The sequence below is a fragment of the Pan paniscus genome, chromosome 12, assembly GCF_029289425.2.
Source record: "Pan paniscus chromosome 12, NHGRI_mPanPan1-v2.0_pri, whole genome shotgun sequence".
NCBI lineage: Eukaryota > Metazoa > Chordata > Mammalia > Primates > Hominidae > Pan > Pan paniscus.
The window spans coordinates 108,058,823-108,086,402 of record NC_073261.2 but is presented as its reverse complement, the minus strand read 5'-3'; positions in this window follow the sequence as shown (position 1 = coordinate 108,086,402).

The window sequence follows — 27,580 nt, the reverse complement described above, 5'->3', positions numbered from 1 at the left end:
TTGTCTCTGGGGATTAGCTATCCCTGGGAGGGGCAGTCTCTCCCTGTCCAGTTAGGCCCCCCAGAATGTCAAAGCAGCATAAATATGTTTAGAAATTTGGATTAATATAGGATAGAGGAAAAAGGAGAAAGCGGGGGAATAGTTGTTGGGGTAAGGCCCCTGAGAAAGTGGAAATGAGGGGATTCTGAGGATAAGTGAGGTTGTGTCACCATGGTTTGGAGGGGCAGTACTTTCTCTAAGGTTGAAGGGAAGGTGCGAGACGGCAGAAAGACTTCTTCTCTTCTGCTATGTGGAGAGAAAAGGACCTCATCCTCAGATGGCCTCAATCTTAGCAAAGAAGGCAATCTAAAATACTTCTGGGAAATGATCAAGACAGAGTTTGGTAAAGGATTTGGAAAGAATGGAGACACTTTTAAATAGCTGTTGGGGAAAATTCAGTGAGTAATTTTCTAGGTGTGAGTAAAAAACAGCTATTAGGGTCCAGCTGAGGTTATATTCAGACACAAAGACAGGAATAAATTTGACTCAGGGTTAAGCTTGTATAGTTGCTAATGATGGACATAGTCCTTTAGAGTTTTGCAGCCTTGTTCTTAAACTTCAAGTCCTTGGACAAACAAGTCTCTGCACCAAGAATTGCCAAGATGATACAACAATTGATGTTGGCTGCCATACAGATCCCCATTGCGCTTGGCTCTTGACTTACGTGGGAAGCATCCTGGGATGCTCCTTCCTCCTCTTTTGTTAGCTAGAAGACCTATCCATCTACCCGCCAAACCCTCATCCTTACATATTCACATTAGGAGATGGTTAACAACAGCTCCCCTCCCAATCCCTGCCATGACATGAGGAAGGGGTAAAAGAAAAATTCTATCATCATTTTCCCCAATATGTGATATCCTGAAAATTTTCACAGATCTGCTTAAGTCCTTGTCTTTAATGAAATTAGGAACAACCTCTGCAACGAGCCCTCAGATGAGACTCAAACTGACAGGAAATGAATTTGCTAATGAATTCATTAATTATTCCATTATTTATTTTAATAGAGCCTTACCATGTGTACTGCACTATAGAGGATGACCTAATTAGCATTGCTTTCTTCATGCTTGGTTTAGTAACTGATGTCTCCAAATACTTGAGTGAGGGCAGATGAAGAAGAGAAACATGAAACAGCCCCCAGATGTCAACTGATTCCACATGACAAAGGCTGGCTGTGTGAGGCAATAAATGTGTTCTGCCGACATCGGGCTGAGCAGTGCCAATATGGACATCTTCAGAAAAATAATGAGCCAACGTGGCCATTTCTCTGGGCCTTGTCTTCTCTCCTTCCAACTGAGCTGCATTTTTTACTCCCGATTTGGAAGCTATTTACAGTACATCTCGACGAGCCAGCCCGTGGTGCTGGCTCCACTTTCTTTTGGAAATATTAGAATTTGTCCCCTGGGGGAGTCAGAACAATTGTTTGTTAGTTTAAAATAAATCATACATTTGATCATGATTGTGCAAGACTCTCTCCTTCTCCCTGAAGTCTCCATCTCAGGGCTAGTGGAAAGGGAGATGTCCACTGGGAGGCTAAAAGCAGCACCATTGTCTGTGGGGACGTACTGTCTCTTATCTGGAGATAAAAGAGCCAAGAAAAGAAGCAAAATAACACTACAGGGATTGCCTGAAGTGTAACTGATGGCTTTTACCAAGAAATGAAATCAAAGGGGGAAATAACTAACCATCAGTGGGAGGGGCTGGGGGAGTAATACCCAAGCCAACTTTTCCCATAGCTCTCTCCAGTGGATCCTGTGAAGTAACTAAGGGCAGGCAAAGCAGGCAGGAGTTGTGCAAAACCCACAGACACCCCAAACAGAGATTTCAACAGCTCCAGCCCAGCTCAGTGAGTGTTGCATTGTGTCCCTTTGTCTGGCCATCAGCCTGGACCTTTTCTCTGATCATATGAAAAACATTTCTTGTCTGAATCACACAAATGGTTCCTATTTCTTCACCAGTCACACATTCTCTCTGGACAATCTCATTCATCTTTGAAGCCCAATACCACATGCAGGAGGATGAAACCTCATTTGTACACTGTAGATTCAACCTTCTTTCTGGGCACTAATTATTTCTGTAAAGCCATGCCTGATTATCTCAAAGATACCTTAAACACAATGGATTCCAAACCAGCTCCATCATTTCACCCAAAGCCTGTATCTCCTCCTTCCTGATATCTTGGTCAATGGTCACCATATGCGCAGCCTTTCAAACTCAAAATATGTCCATGTTACTACATAATTATTGTTCTAAAGCTTTGATCATAGCAGGCCTCTTTGAAAAAGGACAAAATACACATCTCAGCCTGGAATGATCAGCTTCCTGAAGTCTCAGAGCTGTGCAGATTGTCTTTATTATCTTATTTGTGCTCTCTGAGGCATTCAATGCCTTTGACAACTACCCCCTTCTTGGAATGTCTTCCTTAATTCTTGTAACCTTCTATTTCTTTATCTATTCTCTTTGCAAGTTTCTTGCTTTGGCTCTTTCTCCTCATTCTCTTTAGTAATATTATTCCCCAATAAAGATGTTATCTAATCTCCCTTGTCACTCTACATTAGCATGCCTAAGAAACATGCTGGGAGCTTCTTATTTAGTTACTGTCCATGTTGCTGCAAAGGACATGATTTCATTTCTTTTTATGGCTGCATGTTATTCCATAATGTATATGTACCACATTTTCTTCATCCACTCCACTGTTGATGATTAACACCTAGGTTAATTCTGTGTCTTTGCTACTGTGAGTAGTGTTGTGATAAACATACACATGCATGTGTTTTTTTTTTTTTGGTAGGCCTATTTATATTCCTTTGGATATATACTCAGTAATGGAATTGCTGGGTCAAGTGGTAGTTCTGTTTTAAGTTCTTTGAGAAATCTCCACTACTGGATTTCAAGTTATACTACAAGGCTACAGTAAGCAAAATGGCATGATACTGGTACAAAAACAGACATATAGACCAATAGAACAAGTTAGAGAACCCAGATATAAAGTTGCACACCTACAGCCATCTGATCTGTGACAAAGTCAATAATAACAAGCAAGAGAAAAGAACTCTCTATTCAATAAATGGTGTTGGGATAACTGGTTGGCCACAGACAGAAGAATGAAACTAGACCCCTACCTTTCACCATACACAAAAATCCACTCAAGATAGATTAAAGACTTAGATGTAAGACCTAAAACTCTAAAAATCCTAAAAGACCTAGGACATACCATTCCAGATATAGGCCTTGGCACAGATTTCATGAGGAAGTCTCCAAATGCAATTGCAACAAAAACAAAATAGACAAGTGGGACCAAATCAAATGAAGAGCTTCTGCAGAGCAAAAGAGACTATCAACAGAGTAAACAGACAGCCTATAGGATAAGAGAAAATATTTGCAAGCTATGCACCCGACAAGAGTCTAATATCCGGAATCTATCAGGAACTTAAACAAATCAACAAGCAAAAAATCAAACAGCCCCGTTAAAAAATGGGCAAAGGACATGGACAATTCTAAAAAGAAGACATATGCATGACTATCAATACGAAAAAATGCTTAACATTACTAATCATTAGAGAAATGCAAATCAAAACCACAGTGAGATACTATCTCACACAAGTCAGAATAGCTATTATTAAAATGTCCGAAAATAATAGATGCAGGCAAGGCTGTAGAGAAAAGGGAATGCTTATATATGGTTTGTGGTAATACAAATTAGTTCAGCCACTGTGGAAAGCAGTTTAGAGATTTTGCAAAGAGTTTGACAGTTTTAGGTATCTCATATAACTGGAGTCATGCAATATTTATCCTTCTGTGACTGGCTTATTTCATGTCACATAATGTCCTCTGGGTTCATATGTGTGTCCCAAGTAGTAGGGTTTTCTTATTTTTTAAGCTGGAGTATATTAAATTTTGTTTATATACCACATTTTCTTTGTTCATTCATCTTTCTATGGGTAGTTTGGTTGTTTTCTTATCTTGACTAGTGTGAATAATGCTGCAATGAACATGGGAGTGCAAAGGTATCTTTGAGATCCTGATTCTAATGCTTTCGGGTATATACCTACAAGTGGGATTGGAGGATAGATCCCATGTTGTATTCTCACCACAAGCCAAAAACAACACAAGGAAATTTTTGGAAATGATGGATATGTTTAATACCTGGATTGTGGTTATGGCATCACAGGTGTAAAAATATGCCTAAACTCATCAAAATATATACATAAGACATGTGCAATTTTTGTATATCAATTATATCTCAATAAAGCTAAAATATTTTGAAATATCTGCAACAATTGTAATGCAATAGGGTAATATCTCCTATTGGTGAGAAGTCACAAGTTCTGCTAATACTCCCATGGTTTATTGTCTACATTTATAAGGAGAGAAAATGCAAAATTTTAGTTAAAACTATAAAAAATAAAGGTATTGTTTCTCTCCCAAGTCCAAGAACCTACTGAATTTTATTCATGGATCCCTTGGGCAGAAGTATGGGCTTATGATAGAAACCTTTGCTCTAGCCCTTGAAATAGCATTGTGCTGAGATGAAAAGCTCTTCTTGCCCATGCTGCAGGCTGTGCATGGGATGTGGCTTTTATCTGCCAGGCATGTGTCCTGAAATGCGGAAACAATTCACTCTTCCTCTCCTTCTAGCTCAAATGGCCTCTTCTACTTTTTTCCGTGATGTTTACTCTATGGCGGAAGTCCCTACCAAAGGAATAAACTGCTAGGACCCAGGCTCCAGGCCAGGCCACATACACTCCAGTCTTGCCAGTGTCAGGCTTTCTCTTTCTCACTGTCTGCTCAGTGGTGGGACTGGAGACCCCCTTCAAGTTGCTTGCTATCCCATTTCTTCCTTGAACGTCTTTTTTTTTCTTAAATTTTATTTGAATGCTATAGAAAATAAACAGTGCTATATAAAATGAAGTGGGATTAACTTATACAGACACAAAAATGCAAACAAGTACAATTGTTTACCCTGTGTGTCCTTCCTTAGAAAAAATAGTTAACCTAAGAATTAGTTTTAGTGCACACACACACACACACACACTCTTAGGCAGAAAAACTTGGCATTGTCAGCAAATCAGATTTCTCACGTGAGACACTCACAAGATCATGAGCTACAAGAAGAGTAGAATTGAGTCTTACATGTCTCTGGATCCCTGGTACCAGGCTCAATGATTGACACAAAGCATGTACTCAGTAAATGTTTGTTAAAGTGAACTACAGCCTGTTAGGTTAGGAATGATTTCAAAATATCTTGGCCTGACAAATATCTAAAATAACTGGCACAATTAATTTGTAACTGAAGTAAGATTAGTTGAATATAATAGAGTCTTTCAGTAATCCTGTAGCCTTGGAAAATTAGTTAAGCCATCTGTGCCTCACTTACCCCATTGGTAAAATGGGGATGATAATGCCTGACCCTTAGAATTGTGAGGATTAAATGAGGTAGCACATGGAACGTTCAGAGAATGATACTTGTCACATAGAAGGCACTCTGCCCACTTTAGCTATTGTAATTATCACTAGAAGTAGTGGTTCTCATAGTAGGTATTTCAGAGTATTCATTTCATCACTATAAGAAGTGCCAAGGAGTATTACAATGCTCAGGACTCTTTGTTCTACAATAAATTCTATTTATTGTAGATAAATTTAATAAGTTTATTGTTCTATATAAATAGATCTGAGTGCTTCTTAAACTCTTGTGTATGAGTTTGAGTTCACCTTGTCTTCCACCTTCTTTGCCTGCCAGCCAGCTATCACTGAGTACTCTAAGGTGTTCTGTTCCTAAAGGTCCCTTTTAAATGGAAATTTCTAATTTGACCATTAACTTGGAGTCAACGTAATGCAAGAGGGCCAGGCATGGTGGTTCACGCCTATAATCCCAGGACTTTGGGAGGCAAGGAGGGAGGGTCACTTGAGACCAGGAGTTCAAGATAAGCCTGGGCAGCATTTGTAGAGCCAATCTCTACAAATAAAAAATAAAAGTAAGAAAAACCATCCACATGTGGTGGTATGCATCTGTAGTACAGCTACACAGGAGGCTGAGGCAGGAGGATCACTTGGGCCCAGGATCCAGGGTTACAGTGAGCTGTGATTGTGCCACAGCAGGCCAGCCTGGGCAACAGAGTGACATCCTGTTTTTGTTGTTGTTGTTGTTGTTGTCGTTTTTGTTTTTTAAAGCATCTATTTTCTGGACATCTGGGTATCTGGAAATAATTGTTTTCTGGATCAATGATGAATATCCCTGTAATATTTGTGTTATAGCTATATGTTTGTGTGTGTACTAGCATCACTTTCTTTTTACTCTCTTTATCATATAGCGTTTCCCATCCTCACCCTTGGTCATCAGGCAACAAACTAGCTCAAAGCACCACAAGGCCATGGTTGGAAAACAGAGAACTGAAGTGATTTCAGGGATCAGGAGCTACTTCAGTAGTCTATGATTTATGTACATGAACAATTCCAGATCTCGGGTATATTTAGAGATGAGGGACACTGGCCAGACACTATGGTAGCATTTCTTCTTCTAATTTGAATTCCAACTCATATGACAAAGAATGATGTTTTTCCTTGTCAGTGCATTGCCATGCTCAATGTGACAGCTGGCTCCTGCTAGTGGGCAGAGGCAGGGCTATGGCTCAGCCCCACTGGTGGGTGTGACTACTGCTACACAGTCCCACCTGGTTCAGTGAAGGGGCAAATACCAGGATGTTTCGCTCTACAGGTGCTTGTGTCATTCTTCATGTATTTCCTGCTGTCTAACCAGTTGGTAATTTAAAGTTTATAAATCTAACTCCAAGGTGGAGACAAGTTGGATGGAAGATTGTGTGTTTAGGAAGAATATGCCTAAGGGACTTTTAAACAGAACAGAATTGAGTTGTTTGTGTCACTGTTTTATGGCTCTGGATAGTCTGTTCTAGCTGGACAAGATTTCAGGATTTATGGTGACGTCCAGCTAAAGAATGGTATATTTTTAACATGCTCACATGTCACTTTCCAGCTAAGGGAGGCTTCTCATGGTTCCTGCTGCTTTGGCTGGACCAGTTTCCCTTCTGGCCTCCTGAACAGGCTGTATCTTGAGAATGTGAGCCTTCCTAGGATGAGACTTGCTCTTTTTCCTGCATATAAGCAGCATGGCCAGACAAAAAGAAGATCCCGTGGAAACAGGAGCATCTGCTTTGGGGAAGTATGGCACAGTGGAAAGTTTGTGGGACTAGAAACTATAAGTTCTGGCTTCAGGACTCAGCTCCATCACTGACCTAACCATGTGATGTGCCTTAAGCATATGCCTGGACCTCTTTGGGGATCAGTGTGGTAACCATGGAAGCATGCCACTCAGATCTTCCTTAAGGAGGAAATTTGTGGTAAGAATTGATAAGCTGATATCTCCAAGCTGCCGCACCCCCATGCCCACCGTGGCATGCTTGCCAAAGCCACATCCTTTCTGAGATGCTCCCAGTGACTGAGCACAGCAGAGCTAAAGAGCCAAGCCCAGCAGTCCTGCCCGACACAGGGCTTCTCTAATGAGTAGAATGTGCTCTCAGGCTCCCTGTCGTCTGGCTGGCACTCCAGCACTGCACTGGAGTCTTCAATTCTTCCTATACCACACTTCCTCCTCCTCCCTACTCTCCCTTTTCAGGTATCAGATTTGCATCCCACTCCGCAGACTCCCCCTGCCTGTTCCTGCTCCTTTTCCCTTTTTTCTTCACAGGAGTTTTCCCCCATAAATCTTATGCACACAAAGCTCCATTTTGGTATCTGCTTCTCAGAGCACCTGAACTGACACAAAGAGTGAATGTACATTATTTTTTGCCTACCTCGTACATTTCCCCCCTTCTTATTCTTACTGGATCCCCTTAGAGATCCAACCACCTTATTGCTCTTCTCCATCTGCAAACATGAGCTAATGGTGAGACTCACATATACATCCTGCCACCTCATTCTGTTGCTATATGGGTGGGCATGGGCACCGGGTCAGACTAATTACTGTGCTCATCTTCCTGGTCAAAGTGGCTCAGGTGGGCGTGGGACTGAAACCAGTCCATCAGAGTCCTTCCTTGGGGCGTGGGACACTGACATTTAAAGACACAGTTCTCTCCTTCCTGTTGAATGTGGGCTCAGAGTGTGAACTGAAAACTGCTGGAAACCAGAATTCTTACCATAGAGAAGAGACTGAGACAAGGAAGCCAATGGTCAGAGAAGAGGAGAAGCAATGGCTGGGGTCCAGAGTCCCGGCCAGGGGCTCACTGAGCTTCCCAGATTCCAGTAGTTTTTCCTTTGAGTCTAAAATCTACTCCAGAATTCTCCCACTATATCCCCTGCCTTTAATTATTTTTTTTAACTTAAGTAGGTTGAATTAGGTTTCTGTTGCTTCCATCTGAAATAATTTTCAGTAATAGAATCTGTTTCTAATAGACTGATTCCATAAATTAGTTCCGTAAACTGAGGTTGATTTTACCTTAGACATGGAATGAAATGTAGGGTGATATGAAACAATAACAAACCCAGGCATGAAACAGGCAGTCAATCAATACTTTTTTAATGAAACTGTAGAAACAAAGTGAGAGAGCCCAGGTCCAGAAATAAGCGCATAGTTTTCAAAAAGGCATAATAGTGCCTGGAACATTATAAAAATGCAGTAAATAATTTGTTGACCACAACTAAGAATATAAAAATCACTAGTTTCACTACAAGGTTGTTTCACCAGATTACCTGTGCTTCTTAATGACAGGTCAAGGTGGCTGAGAATGGCAACCCTTCTGAAACTGGGAGCCACCATCTGCTTTCAAGTCAGAATCCACCAGCTGGAGAAGAAGAGAGGGGAGAAAGGCAGCAAGGGGAGGGGTCTGGAGGCAGTCAGAGGGAGTGAGAAGAGGCAAGAGAAATAACTGTATGAGGGGTAGAGAACAGGGCATCGAGGAGCAGTCAGCCACTTGTGGCCTTTTGGATCCTTTCAATCAAAGGAGCCTTGATCCAGGGCCAGATCAAGATGCATGGGTTCTCCAGACCAACCAATAGTTTGGCTCCCCATCAGACCAATATCTTTTCCATGTTTGTTCAACACTCATTGCGGGCGTGGCCTGGGTGAGTTGGTGTCAGCAGGGAATGTTGTTGCTATTGATGACTTTCATGCCAGGCCACTGCTTGGTTTGACAAACAGAGTTGATTTACTCATGATCTGCATGTCAGGAGTCCCATGGGGAGGGCAGGGTAAATTGACAGCACATTGTGACTTGGTTGGTGTCAGCCTATCTTCTAGGTAGGAAATATGAGAATAATCTGTGGGTTATTCTCACCAAGGAGGAATACCAAGCAGGAATAATTGGAGAGGAGACTTGGAGGAAACTTTCCTCTGATTGCCTGCTAGGAGACAGCCCAGGGCAGCAGACAGGATGGTTTGGGGAGGGCATGGCCAGGAGGACTAGCTTCTTCATACATATTATCCAGCTGCCTGTGTTTCTATCTCTACTCATCACTTATCCTTCAGTCTCTCATGCACTTTACATTGAAATGGTCACAGTGAACTGCCTTGATTTCTAATGGAGGAGTAAACGGGTGCCATATAAAACTTAGCCCTGGACCCTATGCATTTTTTTAAGTTTATGGAAGGATGTAATTAAAATCTTTGGGTGGTCAACTTACCATCATAAATCATAACCAGGTATGAATGACAGCAGGGCACCACAAGAAGGTGTGCATATGCAGAGAGATAAAGCAGAGTATGCAGACCTAGAAAAGCACGTGCATGAAGGGCCCTGTGTACCAGGTGCAGTCAGGGGAGGCTCCACTTCACAGGCAGTAGGGAGCATCTCCTGGTGACAGCCCAGGGTGGCAACAGTGCACTGAACACATCAAATGAGCTCTGATTAATACCATTTAGACACAGCAGTGATAGAAACATGGACCCCAGAGAGTGCTCTCCAAAGAAGCTCACATTCTAATGAAGTTAGAGGTACACAAAACAAGTAAAAAGCAGAAGGAGGGAAGGAAAAGGGTCAGATAGTTCTGACTAGGAAAATGAAGGCAACTGTCATAGAAGAGGTGGCATTGAGTGGGACAATGAATGACAGGTGAGGATTCAATACAGAGAATGGGGGGAAGGCAATTCATACTTAGATACTAGCACGTCCAGAATCAGGAGACATGAAATTAAAGCAAAGAAACTGATATCAACAGGCTGTGGCTTCGGAAATATGAGTTGTACTAGCAAACTTCTCACTTACGCTACTCTATTTTCCCATGGTCCCTGAAGGTTGTATGTCTACTTAGAACTCTTCTCCTCATTTGCCCCATGGAGCAAGAAGTTGGTGTCCTTCTCTACAACCTGGAGCAGAGATGGGCCCTTAGCTGGTGCTCAGTAAGGGCTGATGTGTGGGTGGATATTCAGAGTCTGCAGAAGAAAAAGTAGAAATGACTTCAGCCAGCCTGGGACTGCTCTAAGCAAGATGTTTTCCTAGGATGGTATCCCAGTCTCAAAAGGGATGGGCCACAATGTGGTACAAAACTCTAGGGAACAGCATCACAGCTGCCCTGCGTCTGTTATAATATTAGTCCATTGACGTTGATGCAGCGAGCCTCTACTTTTCAGTTTACTTTGGGTCTTGGACATGGAAGCAGAGCTTGAAGTCAGCACACTTTCACACGGACTTTTGCCAGTTGGATGGTTACTGAGTAAAGCAAGTCCAGACCTTTGCTAATATATTTACAATGCAAGCATTGAACCCCATTCTTTTGTTCTTTTTTCCTCTAATAGGTTCTTGAAGTCACCTTTAGAACGTTTGGGCTGTGTGAGCTGTGAGCTTGGAAGGGAACTATCTCATTTCTTTTCCCTAGAGAAATTTGCCATTCTTTGAATAAATAATCAAGGAGGTCTTTGCAGACAATTCTGTCCTCTGGTTGAAAATGGACTGTGATTCAGTCTGAAAACATCCTTACAACTTTACATCATGTTTTCCTGTCCACTGATATTGCTAACGCTGACACATAACAGGTAATAAATACATGCCCATTAAGTGATTGCTCAACTGATGGGCTGATGGAGTTGTCCCAGAGTTTGTTTTCCTTTATTTTCAAAATCACTCCTTCATTCTAAGTGCCCCAGTCACCCACCTTGCTGACAGGGCCACCTCACTGCACTCTGAGGCCCCCTGCCTGCCATCCATGTCACCTCTATTGCCAGGGAGCAAATATGTGGTATTTGTTGTCCACTCTGATTAGAGTGGTATTTACTTTGTTCCTGCCAAAGAATTATGTTTCAGTCGGCCCAGTTTTCTCAGTTTTGGCAAATCCTGGTTGATATATCTCAATTACAACCTAATGACTCATATTGCAGCATCTCTTGATTTAAAATTAGCACAACAGATTGGATTTGTTAAATCGAAGAGAGCTGGGAAAGTAAAGCCAATCCTTCATGCTCAGTGGCAGTCTCTGTAGCCTGTGGTGCCACAAGCAAATCTGAAAGGCGGAGGGACCTAGAAGAAAAGAGTATAATCTATTAGGAGTTTTGATAGCTTAGCCTGAGTTGGGTGAGTAATTACACTTTGTAAGATTCTGTGGAGTGGTCATTGTGCTTATGAAAATCATATTAAATTGTGCAGTAGTAACAAACTAATCCCAGAAGTCTCAGGAATTAATATGTTTATCTGCTTGCACATCATGTCCGACACAAGTCAGAGATGGATTCTAACCAGCTCAAGGACCCGGGCAGAACGAGGCTCCCTTCTCTGGTCTTTGTGGCAGCAAAGGAGAGAGATTAAATAGTTTCACAAGGGCTTTTCACTGTTTCAGCCAAGAAATGGCACTTGTTATTTCTGCTCATATTTCTTTGGTCAGAACCAGTCCCATGGCCCTGCTCAGTTGTGAGAGTATAAATGCAATTCCTTGTGCACTTGAAAGGAAAAAAAAAATGGTGAATACTAGCATTGTCAACAACATCTGCCCTTTTGGTCATTGAATGATTGCCTCACTTTTTTTCCCCACACATTAAACACCTATTGTTCACAATAGAAATCACAATAGAAAATGCAAAGTCTCCTCCATTCATCACAAGTAGGTCAACATCCAGGATATTGGGGGCATGAATGGTAGCCCATGCATCAGGTTTGGGAATTTTTTCCTCTCATTCCAAAGATTCATATCCTAAAAAGGAAACATGCAAGAATGAAACAGGGGCATATACTATAATGAAATAAGATCATCATAATAAATACACCATGCAGGTGAAGGGAAAATGAGACCACTCATCAGTAACAGAAAGGACAATTCTGAAATCTGGGAGATACTCTGGGTTCCCCTAACCCGAGGAAGGAGACTGTTCCTTTATTAGACCCTGATTTTGCTCTCTGGAAGCAGCTTCCTAATTTATTCTTTTAGGCCCATGGATCTGCCCTCTGGCTAGTTCTTTGTTTTCCCGTTATTATCCTTCTTAGCTACTTCTGATATAAGCATGGGGTGGCATACCCTCTTTGGGAGCTGAGGGTCTTTCTCAGACTTTTCTTCCCATTATTCTTTCATTTCAATCAGCCAATTATTTCCTGAGCTCATCTCTTTATTAAAATACTTTGCTAAATGCCACAACTATCAGCACACTATTAACATCCTCATTTCTCACCCCATCTCCTAGAGTCATAACTTCATTAAATTTCTGATCTCCCTCCCACACCACTATTGGTAATTATTTTACCAAACATTTTTGCACTGCATGCTGTGAATCTCCATTTTCCTTCACCTTGAATATTATCCTCAGGAGCCTCTGCCTACCATCTGACATGTAAGCCAGTGCTACATAATTTACTTTTTTTTTTTTTTTTGGCTGATCCTCACTCTTGGTAGCAATTTTGTGCTAACATATCAGATTAAGTTATGCTGCAATGACAAATTAACCCTATAATCTTAGTAGCTTGTTACACCAAATGCTTGTTTATCTGCTCATAGTAAATACTATTAACTAACTGCTAAACATTGTGTAGACCATATAATCCAAGGCCCAATGGATTAGTGTTCCTAGATTTAAGTGAGAATGAGGAAAAACAAAGCTAACATTAACTAAGCACCTGGTATGCTCCAGAAATTGGTTAATGTTAATTTATATCAAAGAGGCTCAGTAACTTACTCAAAGCCACTGAGCGAGGATTTGAACCTAGTTCTTCCCAATTCCAAATCTCAAACCTTTTATGTTTCCTTTCATTCTTTTGAATCTCTACATTGCAGTTTTGTAGTATTTGACACAGGAGAGAAGGTGCTGTAAAGAAGTGGTTGTAGAATTTTCATGTGCATATATGTCATCCAGGGATCTTATTAAAATGCAGATTTTGATTTCTGGAGATAAGCCTGGGATTCTATATTTCTAACAAGACATCAAATGATGCTGATGCTCCTGGTCTTTAAGCCATTTTTTGAGTAGCAAGTTTCTAGAGCATTTTATTATAATCAAAGACAATCTTGTGCAAAAGTTTGCAGATGTAAAGTTATCTAAAGCAATGTCTTTACTGATCTAGAAAGAAATTGTTTTAAATAACACATTGAATAAAAAAATTTAAAAATTAGATTCACAATTACCACTGGTAAGAGATTAAATATGTATTAGTTCTCAATGTTAAGTGCACTTTGCATTAAAAATAACTAGATAGAAAGACACTAATGAGCCTGTTTTTATGATTCATTCAATAAGGATATGCTTTGAATCAAAGAAAACAGAGGGTCTTGACTAAAGTGTGCTGAGCTTTTGATAATTCATTGGACCAAAACACATGTTATTGTAAGATACCTCTTAATTTTTGTTTCATATAAAATTGGAAAATATGAGAGGAATACACTTCTTAAAAATACACTTCTCAGAGCATATTTTTTATAAAATTTTTAAATTTTTTTCTTTTACTTCAAGTTCTGGGATACATGTGCATAACGTGCAGGTTTGTTACATAGGTATACATGTGCCATGGTGGTTTGCTGCACCCATCAACCCATCATCTACATTAGGTATTTCTCCTAATGCTATCCCTCCCCTAGCCCCCAACCCATGACAGGCCTCAGCGTGTGATGTTCCCCTCCCTGTGTCCATGTGTTCTCATTGTTCAACTCCCACTTATCAGTTAGAAAATGTAGTGTTTGGTTTTCTATTCTTGTGTTAGTTTGCTGAGAATGATGGTTTCCAGCTTCGTCGATGTCCTTGCAAAGGACATGAACTCATCCTTTTTTATGGCTGCATAGTACTCCATGGTATATATGGGCCACATTTTATTTATCCAGTCTATCATTGATGAGCATTTGGGTTGGTTCCAAGTCTTTGCTATTGTGAACAGTGACACAATAAACATACGTGTGCATGTGTCTTTATAGTAGAATGATTTATAATCCTTTGGGTATATACTCGTTAATGGGATTGCTGGGTCAAATGGCATTTCTGGTTCTAGATCCTTGAGGAATTGCCACACTGTCTTCCACAATGGTTGAACTAATTTCTACTCCCACCAACAATGTAAAAGTATTCCTATTTCTCCACATCCTCTCCAGCATCTGTTGTTTCCTGACTTTTTAATGATCACCTTTCTAACTGGCATGAGATGGTATCTCATTGTGGTTTTGATTTGCATTTCTCTAATGACTCTGTAATCTAATCTAGTGATGATGAGCTTTTTTCATATGTTTGTTGGCTGCATAAATGTATTCTTTTGAGAAGTGTCTGTTCATATCCTTCCCCCACTTTTTGATGGGGTTGTTTGTTTTTTTCTTGTTACTTTGCTCAAGTTCTTTGTAGCTTCTGGATGTTAGCCCTTTGTCAGATGGATAGATTACAAAAATTTGCTCCCATTCTGGAGGTTGCCTGTTCACTCTGATAGTCTCTTTTGCTGTGCAGAAGCTCTTTAGTTTAATTAGATCCCATTTGTCAATTTTGGGTTTTGTTGCCACTGCTTTTTGTTTTAGTCATGAAGTCTTTGCCCATGCCTATGTCCTGAATGGTATTGCCTAGGTTTTCTTCTAGGGTTTTAGGTCTTACATCTCAGTCTTTAATCCACCTTGAGTTAATTTTTGTATAAGGTGTAAGGAAGGGGTCCAGTTTCAGTTTTCTGCATATGGCTAGCCAGTTTTCCCAACACCATTTGTTAAATAGGGAATCCTTTCCCCATTGCTTGTTTTTGTCAGGTTTGTCAAAGATCAGATGGTTGTAGATGTGTGGTGTTGTTTCTGAGGCCTCTGTTCTGTTCCATTGGTCTATATATCTGTTTTGGTACAAGTACCCTGTGCTGTTTTTGTTACTGTAGCCTTGTAGTATAGTTTGAAGTCAGGTAGCATGATGCCTCCAGCTTTGTTCTTTTTGCTTAGGATTGTCTTGGCTACGCGGGCTCTTTGTTTGGTTCCATATGAAATTTAAAGTAGTTTTTTCTGATTCTGTGAAGAAAGTCATTGATAGCTTGATGAGGGTAGCATTGAATCTATAAATTATTTTGGGCAGTATGGCCATTTTCATGATATTGATTCTTCCTATGCATGAGCATGGAATATTCTTCCATTTGTTTGTGTCCTCTCTTATTTCCTTGAGCAATGGTTTGTAATTCTCCTTGAGGAGGTCCTTCACAATCCTTGTAAGTTGTACACCTAGGTATTTAATTCTCTTCGTGGCAATTGTGAATGGGAGTTCACTTATGATTTGACTCTCTGTTTGTCTATTACTGGGGTAGAGGAATGCTTGTGATTTTTTCACATTGATTTTGTATCCTGAGGCCTTGCTGAAGTTGCTTATCAGCTTAAGGAGATTTTGGGCTGAGACGATGGGGTTTTCTAAATATACAATGATGTCATCTACAAACAGGGACAATTTGACTTCCTCTTTTCCTAATTGAATACTCTTTATTTCTTTCTCCTGCCTGATTGCCCTGGGCAGAAATTCCAGTACTATATTGAATAGGAGTGGTGAGAGAGGGCATCCTTGTTTTGTGCCAGTTTTCAAAGGGAATGCTTCCAGCTCTTGCCTATTTAGTATGATATTGGCTGTGGGTTTGTCATAAATAGCCCTTGTTATTTTGAGATACATTCCATCAATACTTAGTTTATTGAGAGTTTTTAGTATGAAGGGATGTTGAATTTTGTTGAAGGACTTTTCTGCATCTATTGAGAAAATCATGTGTTTTTTGTCATTGGTTCTGTTTATGTGATGGATTACATTGATTGATTTGCATATATTGAACCAGCCTTGCATCCCAGGGATGAAGCTGACTTGATAGTGGTGGATAAGCTTTTTAATGTGCTGCTGGATTCAGTTTGCCAGTATTTTATTGAGGATTTTTGCATCAATGTTCATCAGGGATATTGGCCTGAAATTTTCTTTTTTTGTTGAGTCTCTGCCAGGTTTTGGTATCAGGATGGTGCTAGCCTCATAAAATGAGTTAGGGAGGATTCTCTCTTTTTCTATTGTTTGGAATAGTTTCAGAAGGCATGCTACCAGCTCCTCTTCGTACCTCTGGTAGAATTCGGCTGTGAATCCATCTGGTCCTGGAGTTTTTTTTGGTTGGTAGGCTATTAATTACTGCCTCAATTTGAGAACTTGTTGCTGGTCTATTCAGGGATTTGACTTCTCCCTGGTTTAGACTTGGGAAGGCCTATGTGTCCAGGAATTTATCCATTTCTTCTACTATTCTAGTTTATTTGCATAGAGGTGTTTATAGTATTATCTGATGGTAGTTTGTATTTCTGCGGAATCAGTGGTGATATTCCCTTTATCATTTTTTTATTGTGTCTATTTGATTCTTCTCTCTTTTCTTCTTTATTAGTCTTGCTAGTGGTCTATCAATTTTGTTGATCTTTTCAAAAAACCAGCTCCTGGATTCATTGATTTTTTGAAGGGTTTTTCATATCTCTATCTCCTTCAGTTCTGCTCTGATCTTAGTTATTTCTTGTCTTCTGCTAGCTTTTGAATCTGTTTGCTCTTGCTTCTCCAGTTCTTTTAATCGTGATGTTAGGGTGTCGATTTTGGATGTTTCCTGCTTTCTTTTGTGGGCATTTAGTGATATAAATTTCCCTTTAAACACTGCTTTAGCTGTGTCCCAGAGATTCTGTTACATTGTGTCTCTGTTCTCATTGGTTTCAAATAACTTATATATTTCTGCCTTAATTTCATTATTTACCCAGTAGTCATTCAGGAGCAGGTTGTTCAATTTCCATGTAGTGGTATGGTTTTGAGTGAGTTTCTTAATCATAAATTCTAATTTGATTGCACTGTGATTTGAGAGACTGTTTGTTATGATTTCTTTTCTTTTGCCTTTGCTGAGGAGCATTTTACTTCCAATTATGTGGTCAATTTTAGAATAAGTGCCATGTGGTGCTGAGAAGAATGTATATTCTGTTGATTTGGGGTGGAGAGTTCTGTAGAAAAAAGAATTAAAGAGGTCTGTTTGGTCCAGAGCTGAGTTCAAGTCCTGAATATCCTTGTTACTTTTCTGTCTCATTGATCTAATATTGACAGCGTGGTGTTAAACTCTCCCACTATTATTGTGTTGGAGTCTAAGTCTCTTTGTAGGTCTCTAAGAACTTGCTTTATGAATCTGGGTTCTCCTGTATTGGGTGCATATATATTTAGGATAGTTAGCTCTTCTTGTTGCATTGATCTCTTTACCATTATTTAATGCACTTCTTTGTCTCTTTTGATCTTTGTTGGTTTAAAGTCTGTTTTATCAGAGATTAGGAATGCAACCCCTGCATTTTTTTGCTTTCTATTTCCTTGGTAAATATTCCTCCATCCCTTTATTTTGAGCCTATATGTATTTCTGCACATGAGATGGTTCTGCTGAATACAGCACACCAATGGGTCTTGAATCTTTATCCAATTCGCCAGTCTGTGTCTTTTAATTGGGGCATTTATCCCATTTACATTTAAGGTTAATATTGTTATGTATAAATTTGATCCTGTCATTATGATGCTATTTGGTTATTTTGCCCATTAGTTGATGCACTTTCTTCATAGGGATGATGGTCTTTACAATTTGGTATGTTTTTGCAGTTGCTGGTACCAGTTGTTCCTTTCCATATTTAGTGCTTTCTTCAGGAGCTCTTGTAAGGCAGGCCTGGTGGTGACAAAATCTCTCAGCATTTGCTTGTCTGTAAAGGGTTTTATTTCTCCTTCACTTATGATGCTTAGTTTGGCTGGATATGAAATTCTGGATTGAAAATTCTTTTTTTTAAGAATGTTGAATATTGGCCCCCACTCTCTTCTGGCTTGTAGGGTTTCTGCAGAGAGACCTGCTGTTAGTCTGATGGGATTCACTTTGTGGGTAATCCAACCTTTCTCTCTGGCTGCCCTTAAAATTTTCTCCTTCATTTCAACCTTGGTGAATCTGATGATTATCTGTCTTGGGGTTGCTCTTCTCGAGGAGTATCTTTGTGGTGTTTTCTGTATTTTCTGAATTTGAATATTGGCCTGTCTTGCTACATTGGGGAAGTCCTCCTGGATAATATCCTGAAAAGTGTTTTCCAACTTGGTTCCATTCTCCCCATCACTTTCAGGTACACCCATCAAACATAGGTTTGGTCTTTCCATATAGTCCCATATTTCTTGGAGGCTTCGTTGATTCCTTTTCATTCTTTTTTCTCTGATCTTGTCTTCACGCTTTATTTCATTAAGTTGATCTTCAATCTCTGATATCCTTTCTTACGCTTGGTCGATTTGGCTATTGATACTTGTGTATGCTTCATGAAGTTCTCATGATGTGTTTTTCAGCTTTATCAGGTCATTTGTGTTCTTCTCTAAACTGGTTATTTTAGTTAGCAATTTGTCTAACCTTTTTTCAAGGTTGTTAGCTTCCTTGCATTGGGTTAGAACATTCTCCTTTATGTTGGAGGAGTTCATTATTACCTACCTTCTGAAGCCCACTTCTATCAATTCATTAAACTCATTCTCCTTCCAGTTTTGTTCCCTTGCTGGGGAGGAGTTGTAATCCTTTGAAGGAGAAGAGGCATTCTGGTTTTTGCAGTTTTCAGCCTTTTTGCGCTGATTTCTCCCCATCTTCATGTGTTTACCTACCTTTGGTCTTTGATGTTGGTGACCTTCGGATGGGGTTTTGGTGTGGATGTCCGTTTTATTGACGCTGATACTATTCTGTTTGTTAGTTTTCCTTCTGACAGTCCCCTCTGATGCAGGTCTGCTGGAGTTTGCTGGAGGTCCACTCCAGACCCTGTTTGCCTGGGTATTACCAGTAGAGGCTGCAGAACAGCAGAGATTCCTGACTGTTCCTTCCTCTGGAAGCTTCATCCCAGAGGGGCACCCACCAGATGCCAGTCGGAGCTCTCCTGTATGAGGTGCCTGTTGACCCCTGCTGGGAGGTGTCTCCCAGTCAGGAGGCATGGGGGTCAGGGACCCACTTGAGGAGGCAGTCTGTCCCTTAGCAGAGTTTGAGCGCTGTGCTGGGAGATCCACTGCACTCTTCACAGCCGGCAGGCAGAAATGTTTAAGTCTGCTGAAGCTGTACCCTGTTCCCCCAGGTGCTCTGTCCCAGGGAGATGGGAGTTTTATCTATAAGCCCCTGACTGGGGCTGCTGCCTTTGTTTCAGAGATGCCCTGCCCAGAGAGGAGGAATCTAGAGAGGCAGTCTGGCTACAGCGGCTTTCCCAAACTGTGGTCCAGTTTCGTGCTTGAAACCCAGGGCCCTGGTGGTGTAGGTACCAGAGGGAATCTCCTTTCCTGTGGGTTGTGGAGACCATGGGAAAAGCACAGTATCTGGGCCGGAATGCACTGTTCCTCACAGCATAGTCCGTCATGGCTTCCCTTGACTAAGGGAGGAAGTTTCCCGACCCTTTGCGCTTCCCAGGTGAGGTGATGCCCCACCCTGCTTCTGCTTGCCCTCTGTGGGCTGCACCCACTGTCTAACCAGTCCCAGTGAGATGAGCCAGTTACCTCAGTTAGAAATGCAGAAATCACCTGCTTTCAGCATTGATCTCGCTGGGAGCTCCAGACTGGGGCTATTCCTATTTGGCCACCTTGCCAGCCAGCCTTGCATATTGTTTATAAATTAAAGGACAATAATGAAATCCATGCCCAGATAAAAAGGGCATTTTAACCTATGAGGCAGAGCTGTGAAATGCTTCCAATTATTTGGCCTTCAAAAATGTTCTGGGCCAAGTGCAATGGCTCACACACCTGTAATACCAGAGCTTTGGGAGGTCAAGGCTGGAGGATTTCTTGAGGCCAGGAGCTCAAGACTGGCCTGGGAAACATTGTGAGACCCGATCTCTACAAAAGTGTGTTAAAAATTAGCCTGTTGTGGTGGCACACACCTGCAATCCCAACTACTCAGAAAGCTGAGGCAGAAGGATGGCTTTAGCCCAGGAGTTCCAGGCTGCTGTGAGCTATGATCATACCACTACTGCACTCCAGCATGGGGAAACAGAGTGAAAGCCTGTCTCTAACAAAACAAAGAATTTTCAGATGTGCGATTGTCGTCTAGTCAAGGAGGCTGTACTTCTACATTTACATAAAAGAGAGGAGAAATTTTAGATAAATAAATGTCATCCTTAATGTGTGAACAAAAGGACATTAATCACAAGTAAATGTAAAATATTTGCTCCAGAAAGCTTGAACATCAATTGAGTCCATGGAAGTAAATTACTCAATGATCTCTTGAAGATACAAGAATAGAAAGAGAAGATTATTTAATTACAAAGAAGGTCTCTGTGGAGAACATGCCATTCACAATCCATCAATATGAATTCAGAACATTGGCCAAGCTTTCTGTTCTAACCTCATGACACAAGCTTTCTGTTCTAACCTCATGACACTGAAGCCTGGATATCTCCCAGACATTCTAGGAAAGATTACTTAGGGGTGTTCATTGTTCTCTAGAGTCCTTAGCTGGTCTGAGGTCATAATATAGACACTAATTTTTGTTCTGTTAAATCAGCAATCTACCTTTCATGTATTTGCTTAAAGTATCTTTTACCAAGACCACTATATTTCCTTTAATAATTCAATAATAACACAGTCATACTACTGAAAACTGTGATGTGAATTAGATCACATTATACAAAACCCTCTTGCTATCCTAAGGGGGTGGTCTGTTAGGAAAGAGTGCCGTATACTGCTAGGAGTCAGTGTGCAAGGTCTTCTTCCTATAAGAACAATGTTCCTATAGGGAATATCCAAACATTTTCTAAGGTATTCTCTAAATAACTTACTGCTTTCAAGGGAGAAGCATGGTCATACCACTTGGAAACTGCCATTGTCCTAAATGGCTTGAAAGCTAAATACGACTTTTTCTCTAAGCGCTTCTATGATTATTGTCTTTAGTAATATAAAAAGAAAAATTGCTGGATAAAGTAAAAATAAACAAATACATAAGTGTATTAGTCCATTTTCACGTTGCTGATAAAGACATACCAGAGACTGGGTAATTTGTAAAGAAAGAGAGGTTTAATGGACTCATAGTTTCACATGGCTCATCAGGCCTTACAATCATGGCAGGAGGCAAGAGGCACATCTTACATCACAGTAGACAAGACAGAATGAGAGTCAAGTGAAAGGGGTTTCCCCGTATAAAACCATCAGATCTCGTGAGACTTATTCACTACCATGAGAATAGTATTGGGGAAATCGTCCCCATGGTTCAATTATCTCCCACTGGGTCCCTCCCACAACAGGTGGGAATTATGAGAGCTACAACTCAAGATGAGATTTGGGTGGGGACACAGCTGAACCATATCAATAACTATAAAATTATTTATAATTTAATAAAAAAGTTATTAAAACAGATTTTAATAACTTAGTTAAAGCCTCTGGATCCAGCGGTGCCTTCAGCCCCATCTCCGAATTTTCCATTTATGGGGTGAGTTAGAGTTTTGGCATTTGCTGAAAGAAGGATCATGACTCACATACCCTTCTTTACTTTCTAATAGCATGGCTGATATTCAAGATTTAAACAAGACTTTGCTAAGCATACAGAATAACAGTAGAAAAATTAAAAAGAGGCAACATCGAATTTGCCTGGTTTATATGTTATAATTCCCTCATATTTATTGTACAAGCAACTACATCTTCTTGGCCAGGATCCATACAACAGAGGATACCAGGTAGGCTGCATCCTACCATGCCCCCAAAAGTCTTCCAAAAGCCAAACCTGAACTACCTCTGTGGCCCCACTGCTGTCCCAGCTGACCTCTGTCCCATGCACCCATCGCCTCATTGCCCTGGATTACATCAAATCCTCCGCATTTCCTGTGAACTCTGTACCTCAGCTCATGCTGTTCCTTGAGCTGGAAATATCTTCCTTCCTACCACATCTTTCCTAACTTTAACACCCCACTCAACCTACAAACACAGCTGAGAAATTTTACATTACTTTCCCTACGACTCCAGCCTATGTCTTTCTCTGTATTCCTGCAGAATATAGCTTACACCTCCATCTCCACCTTTACTCACCTCCTGCGTTTTACTAGAGCTCGTTTTGTCTGCTCCACTGGTCAGTAAGTTCTCTAGGAGCAGGGACAATGTGTGATTATCTCTGAGTCCAAAAGCATAGCTTAGATCTGTCTTTGTATTGTTACTGCCTGAATTTGCCTTTAGTGCCATTGTATACAGCTTTAAAACAAAATAATTGGGTCAGATCACTAGGCTCCTGCTTCTGGTTTCTGATTTTAGCAGAAATATAAAATCATTTATACTGTAGTGTGGGATAAAGCTAGGATGTCCTTCCTACCAAAGTTGATTGTTTCCCAAATAGTCTTTCAACAAAGGTAGGCTGTCTCCTGAGAAGGCATATATGGTGGTGGTGTCGGGGGGAGTGGGGTCCTTCTCTCAAACACTGGGCTGCCTTTTAAGTCCACTGGGTAGAGCTTGGTGACATGGAAGATTCTGCCACATTTCTGTTCAGCTTAGCTAAGGCCCCTCCATATAAAACATACATATCCACACGGAACATGTCACATTGCTGCATCCTACCATGCCCTCAAATACACATCACACACCAGACCCTTGCCACCTGCTCACGGATACACACAATGTATGTTGCACATGCATACACACTGGAAGTAGAATAAATTCTGATATTTTTGAGATAGATTCTCAATAATTACGAATAAAGATATAGACTGCTACTGTCAATGAATTTTTAGAACAGAAACATTGAAGCAGAATAAAATTAGCAAACCTACCCTTTCACCCTTAATTCCTACTGACCTACTCTAAATCTTTACCATCAAACCCATGCTGTCTCCTTTTTATGCTTAAAAATGACTTCAACTCTCCCACCTGTTTTTTCCTTCGTATTGTTTATTCTAATGCTTTCCTTAATTCTGTTCTAGATTCCTAACAAACAAATCCAATCTTCAGCATCCTGCCCAAAATACCCTGCCTAAATCCAGATCTTTCTGAGGCTCTCAGCCTCCTGAGAACTGAATTCTTATGGTGTGAATTAAATACTAATTTAAATGGACATGATGTTCTCATGTTATAGCAATTTTATTATAAGGCCTTAAGATTAGGACCTCTGTCTCGTATGCCTACACTTAGTACTTAACATGGGGCTGCACACAAGCTGGTTGCTCAGGCCATCTGTAAGGGCAAGCCGTCTCTCTATGAGAGAGGAACCGGCGGCCTCCTCCTCCATCATGGTGTGTAATTTGCTGGCCCTCAGCCATAGGGCTTTCCTTCTTCAGACACCCTCTTGGAGAATCAGTTATTAAAGCCATAAACCCAAGATCATAAATAACTTTCCCAAGTCCCAGTGAATCTGTATTTCATATGAAGCATGTTATTTTTGAGAAGAGGCCCAATTCCTTTGGAAATCACGTAGTAAGAAATAAGAGAGGTATCTTCCATGGAATCACATGATGGTTTTACATACGGCTCTCGTCAGGCCTCACTCAAAACATAACACACTGGCCAATCAGATATCACAATCTTGGTGGCTTCAGCCCTCAGCACAGAAATCTCATTTTCTTCCTCTCTTGGGACCTGAATTTCCACTGCCTAGAAGTCATTTTTCTTGAAGATTTCATTTCTAACATCAGTGTAGGAATAATAATTTTTAAAAAGCCATTTCGTTCCTGAACAAGATTGAGATAAATCAGGCTCGTGTGTGTGTGTGTGTGTGTGTGTGTGTGTATGTGTGTGTGTGTGTGTGTGTGTATGCTTGTTTTTTGCTTCCTTGGACTTCCCTGATCTTCCCTGATGACCCTGGGGTAGTGGCCATGGAGGGAGGACAGCTATCAAAAGATGCCAGGTTTCCCATGACTAAGGAGTATAGATACATTTAATGAATGTGTCTAGGATACAAGAACATTGATGTCCAAAGCCCAGAGAATTTAGCTAACACTGACAGAGTGCATGACTTTCTGAACAGACCAATTGGTATCAATGTTATCATTAACTCTGGGAGCAATTCACCAAACTGAGTCTAATTAGTGGAATGAGTTTTGTACAGTTTTTCTTTGGAAAATGACTCTTAAATTATGCCAATTTCACAATAAGGAAAATACCAGAATCATCCTTCAATTTATTTTGAAGTGTTCACAGACCATTTAACCATTTATTAATGATTTAACAAGTATTTACTGAACAGTCACTTGGTGCATGCGGGTTGGAGATGCCCTTAGGTCTGTAGGCCTCTGGGCAAGTAATTTTCTATAAAAACTACTTAAGTCACCAAAAATCGGTATGTCAGAAGCATCTGGAAACTAATTTCATGCCATTCCATGAAAGAAACGTTATGCTGGCCAGCAGGAACTATCCTCTTTCCAAACCCTCTCCTAGAATCCTAAAACCAAGTTCAGGCCACATGACCCCAGAACTCCATTAACCCAAATGAAACTGCTGCCCCAGAGTGATCATTGGCAAGAGAAGGGAACTTAGAAAATTCCCAGGGATCTTCTGCAAAGTGTGAGGATGCCTGATGTTTAGGGCCTGGGGAAGGCAACCCTTGCCTGGATCTGAGGGTGGTGTGGATATCGGTGACTAAATCATAATCTCTGCTCTCAAGGAAATCTCCTATTGTGTGGTATGTTCTTCTAACTCTGCCTGCCATGTAATATAATGTGCTCAAGTGTTATAGATGCCATGATAAAGATGCATGTATGGTGTAATAAAAAGTCAAACGAAAAAGTGGTCAGTATTTGATCAATCTAAGGATAAATAAAAAATATACTTACATGATTTTGAAGCTGGACATTTATGGTCCCTGGTTGTCACTTAAAAATGATCCGGGAACTTCTTTTGTCTGATTTGTCATGTGAACCAGGTGTCTGTAGAAACATCAGCACTCCAAACTGACAATCAGACATGGATCACACTAGAAATAACAAGGGATTTGGATGAACACAAACTTGCATTTCTATCCCAGTTCCATCTAACACTTGATTGCCATATGGTGCTGGAGAAAATAACTCCTCTAAGCCTCAGGTTTCTCATCTGTAAAATGAGGATCATAATACTTATTTCACTGGGCAGTTTTGAGGTTTAAGTTACAGGTTTGTCTACAAACCTATGCTCATTTCATATCAGGTTTATTTGTTCTCGAAGTAGGAAAAATTGCAAAAAAAAGAAAGAAAAAATTATGTTCTATAAAGATTGTCAGCTCACTCTAGTATAGGAGCCATTCCTATGAACGTATTGCTCACAGGCATGGAACCCAAAATGTTAGATTCCAAAGCCTGGAATTCCAAAACCTGGAATCTAACATTTTGGGTTCCATGTCTATAAGCAATAATTGAAGGCCAGGCTACACCAACCAGTATGTGTAGGCTTCTATGCCAAGACTTGCATTCCACATGCCTTCCCTAAAAGCAACTTGGGGTAAATATATGTATCAGCCTTTAGGCTTCCTCAGTATCTTAACCAGCTGGGGCTGCTATCACAAAATGCCATAGACTGGGTGGCTTAAACAAGAGACGTTTATTTCTCACAGTTCTGAAGGCTGGGAAGTCCAAGGACAAGGTGCCTTGGAATTAGTGTCTGGTGAGGGCCCTCTTCCTTGTTTGCAGATGGCACCTTCTCACTGTATCTTTACATGGTAGAGAGAGAAGGGGTTCTGGCCTCTTCCTCTTCTTAGGAGAGAATCATTCCTATCATGGAGGCTCCACCCTCATGACCTCATCTAAACCGAATTACCTTCCAAATGCCCCACCTATAAATGTCCTCATATTGCTGATTACAGCTTCATCCTAAGAATCTGGGGAGGACACAAACATTTAGTTTCTAACACTCAGTTTCTAAGTAGAGGTTCGGACCTGTAGGAATGGAGGCTCCTGGAAACCAGAGGGGTCAGAAGAAAGCCAGACCCATCAGATTTCTTTTATCAGATGTCAACAAATCTTCCTCAGTACCCACCTGTGCCTGTGGAAAGCTCTTCCCCTCAGAGCAATGCTCAAGACTTCAGTCTGTCCAGATGATTCCATGACCCACCCTTCTATTATCCCCAGTTGTAGAGCATAGCACAGCCTAAGCTTGGAGATGGGGTGGGGAGTGAGGGGCAGGAGCTACAGATGGGAAGCAGAGCTTTGGGTGGGGGTTGAAGTTGGGATCCCTATTGTACAGAGAGAGATTACTCTTGAAGGACCAAAAAAATAGTAGTTTACTTAAATGGTGGCCAAAGAGTATCTCAGCAGGAATTTCATTTACAAAGCTGATGTCATAGAAGCTCAAGACTTAACTTATATAACGTCTTCCCTCATAGAGGAAGAAGCAGAAACATAGGATAATCTATGAGTGCAAATCCATTCTCCCACCCAGGAATCTCTCTATGACTTCTCCTAACCCCAATGTGAGAAGCATCCAGCACATCAGCTATGGATATCAAGAACTCTGATACCAGGGAGCAAGTGACCCATGCCCTTTAGGAGGTTAAAGAAAGGGCTGTGGTGTCTTTGAGGTGTGGGAGTGTAATTAGGCAGTCAGGAAGTCAGAGAAATTCAGAAGAAGGCATTTGAATTGGATACAAGACTTCAATAAAGAATGATGGGAAGAAAGAGCAGAGAGATAAACCCAAACCACACAGATGGGAAAAGAGGCTACGTTTAGGGAACACAGAAGAAGCCAACCTGGCTCAAGCTGAGGATGTGCTCAGGGAAGGGTTGCTGGGATACTGGGGGACTTGAAAACTAAGGAAGGGGTCTGTGCATCACATTCGTACCCCAGGTTTGTCTCTCAGCCCTGCTCTCCCCAGGGGCTACCCCGCAGCAAATAAGTCAGGAAAAAGCCATCTTTTCAGCACTTCTTGATTTTGCAGTTGGAAGCCTCAGAGCAAAACACTAGGAAATTTAGAGAAATGTTTTGCACACTTGTATAGAAGGGGCCACTGTTTTGGAATAGAAACATCTCGTTATAATAAGTCTGCACACAGAAACAGATGGAAGTAGATAAGTATCAGGTCTTGCCTCCAATTCTGTCAGCCAAGAGAGAAGGAAATTTGAGCTGTTAGTTATGGAGTCTTCCTCAAATCCAGGTCGGCACAGAGTTTTTGTGGTTGAGTTACTTCCCCCTCCTTTTTTTTTTAAAGGACCCTAAATTTCCTAGGATTGCAAATATTTTGGAAAAGAAAACCCCTTTAAAGAAAAAGAGGCTGGGCGTGGTGGCTCATGC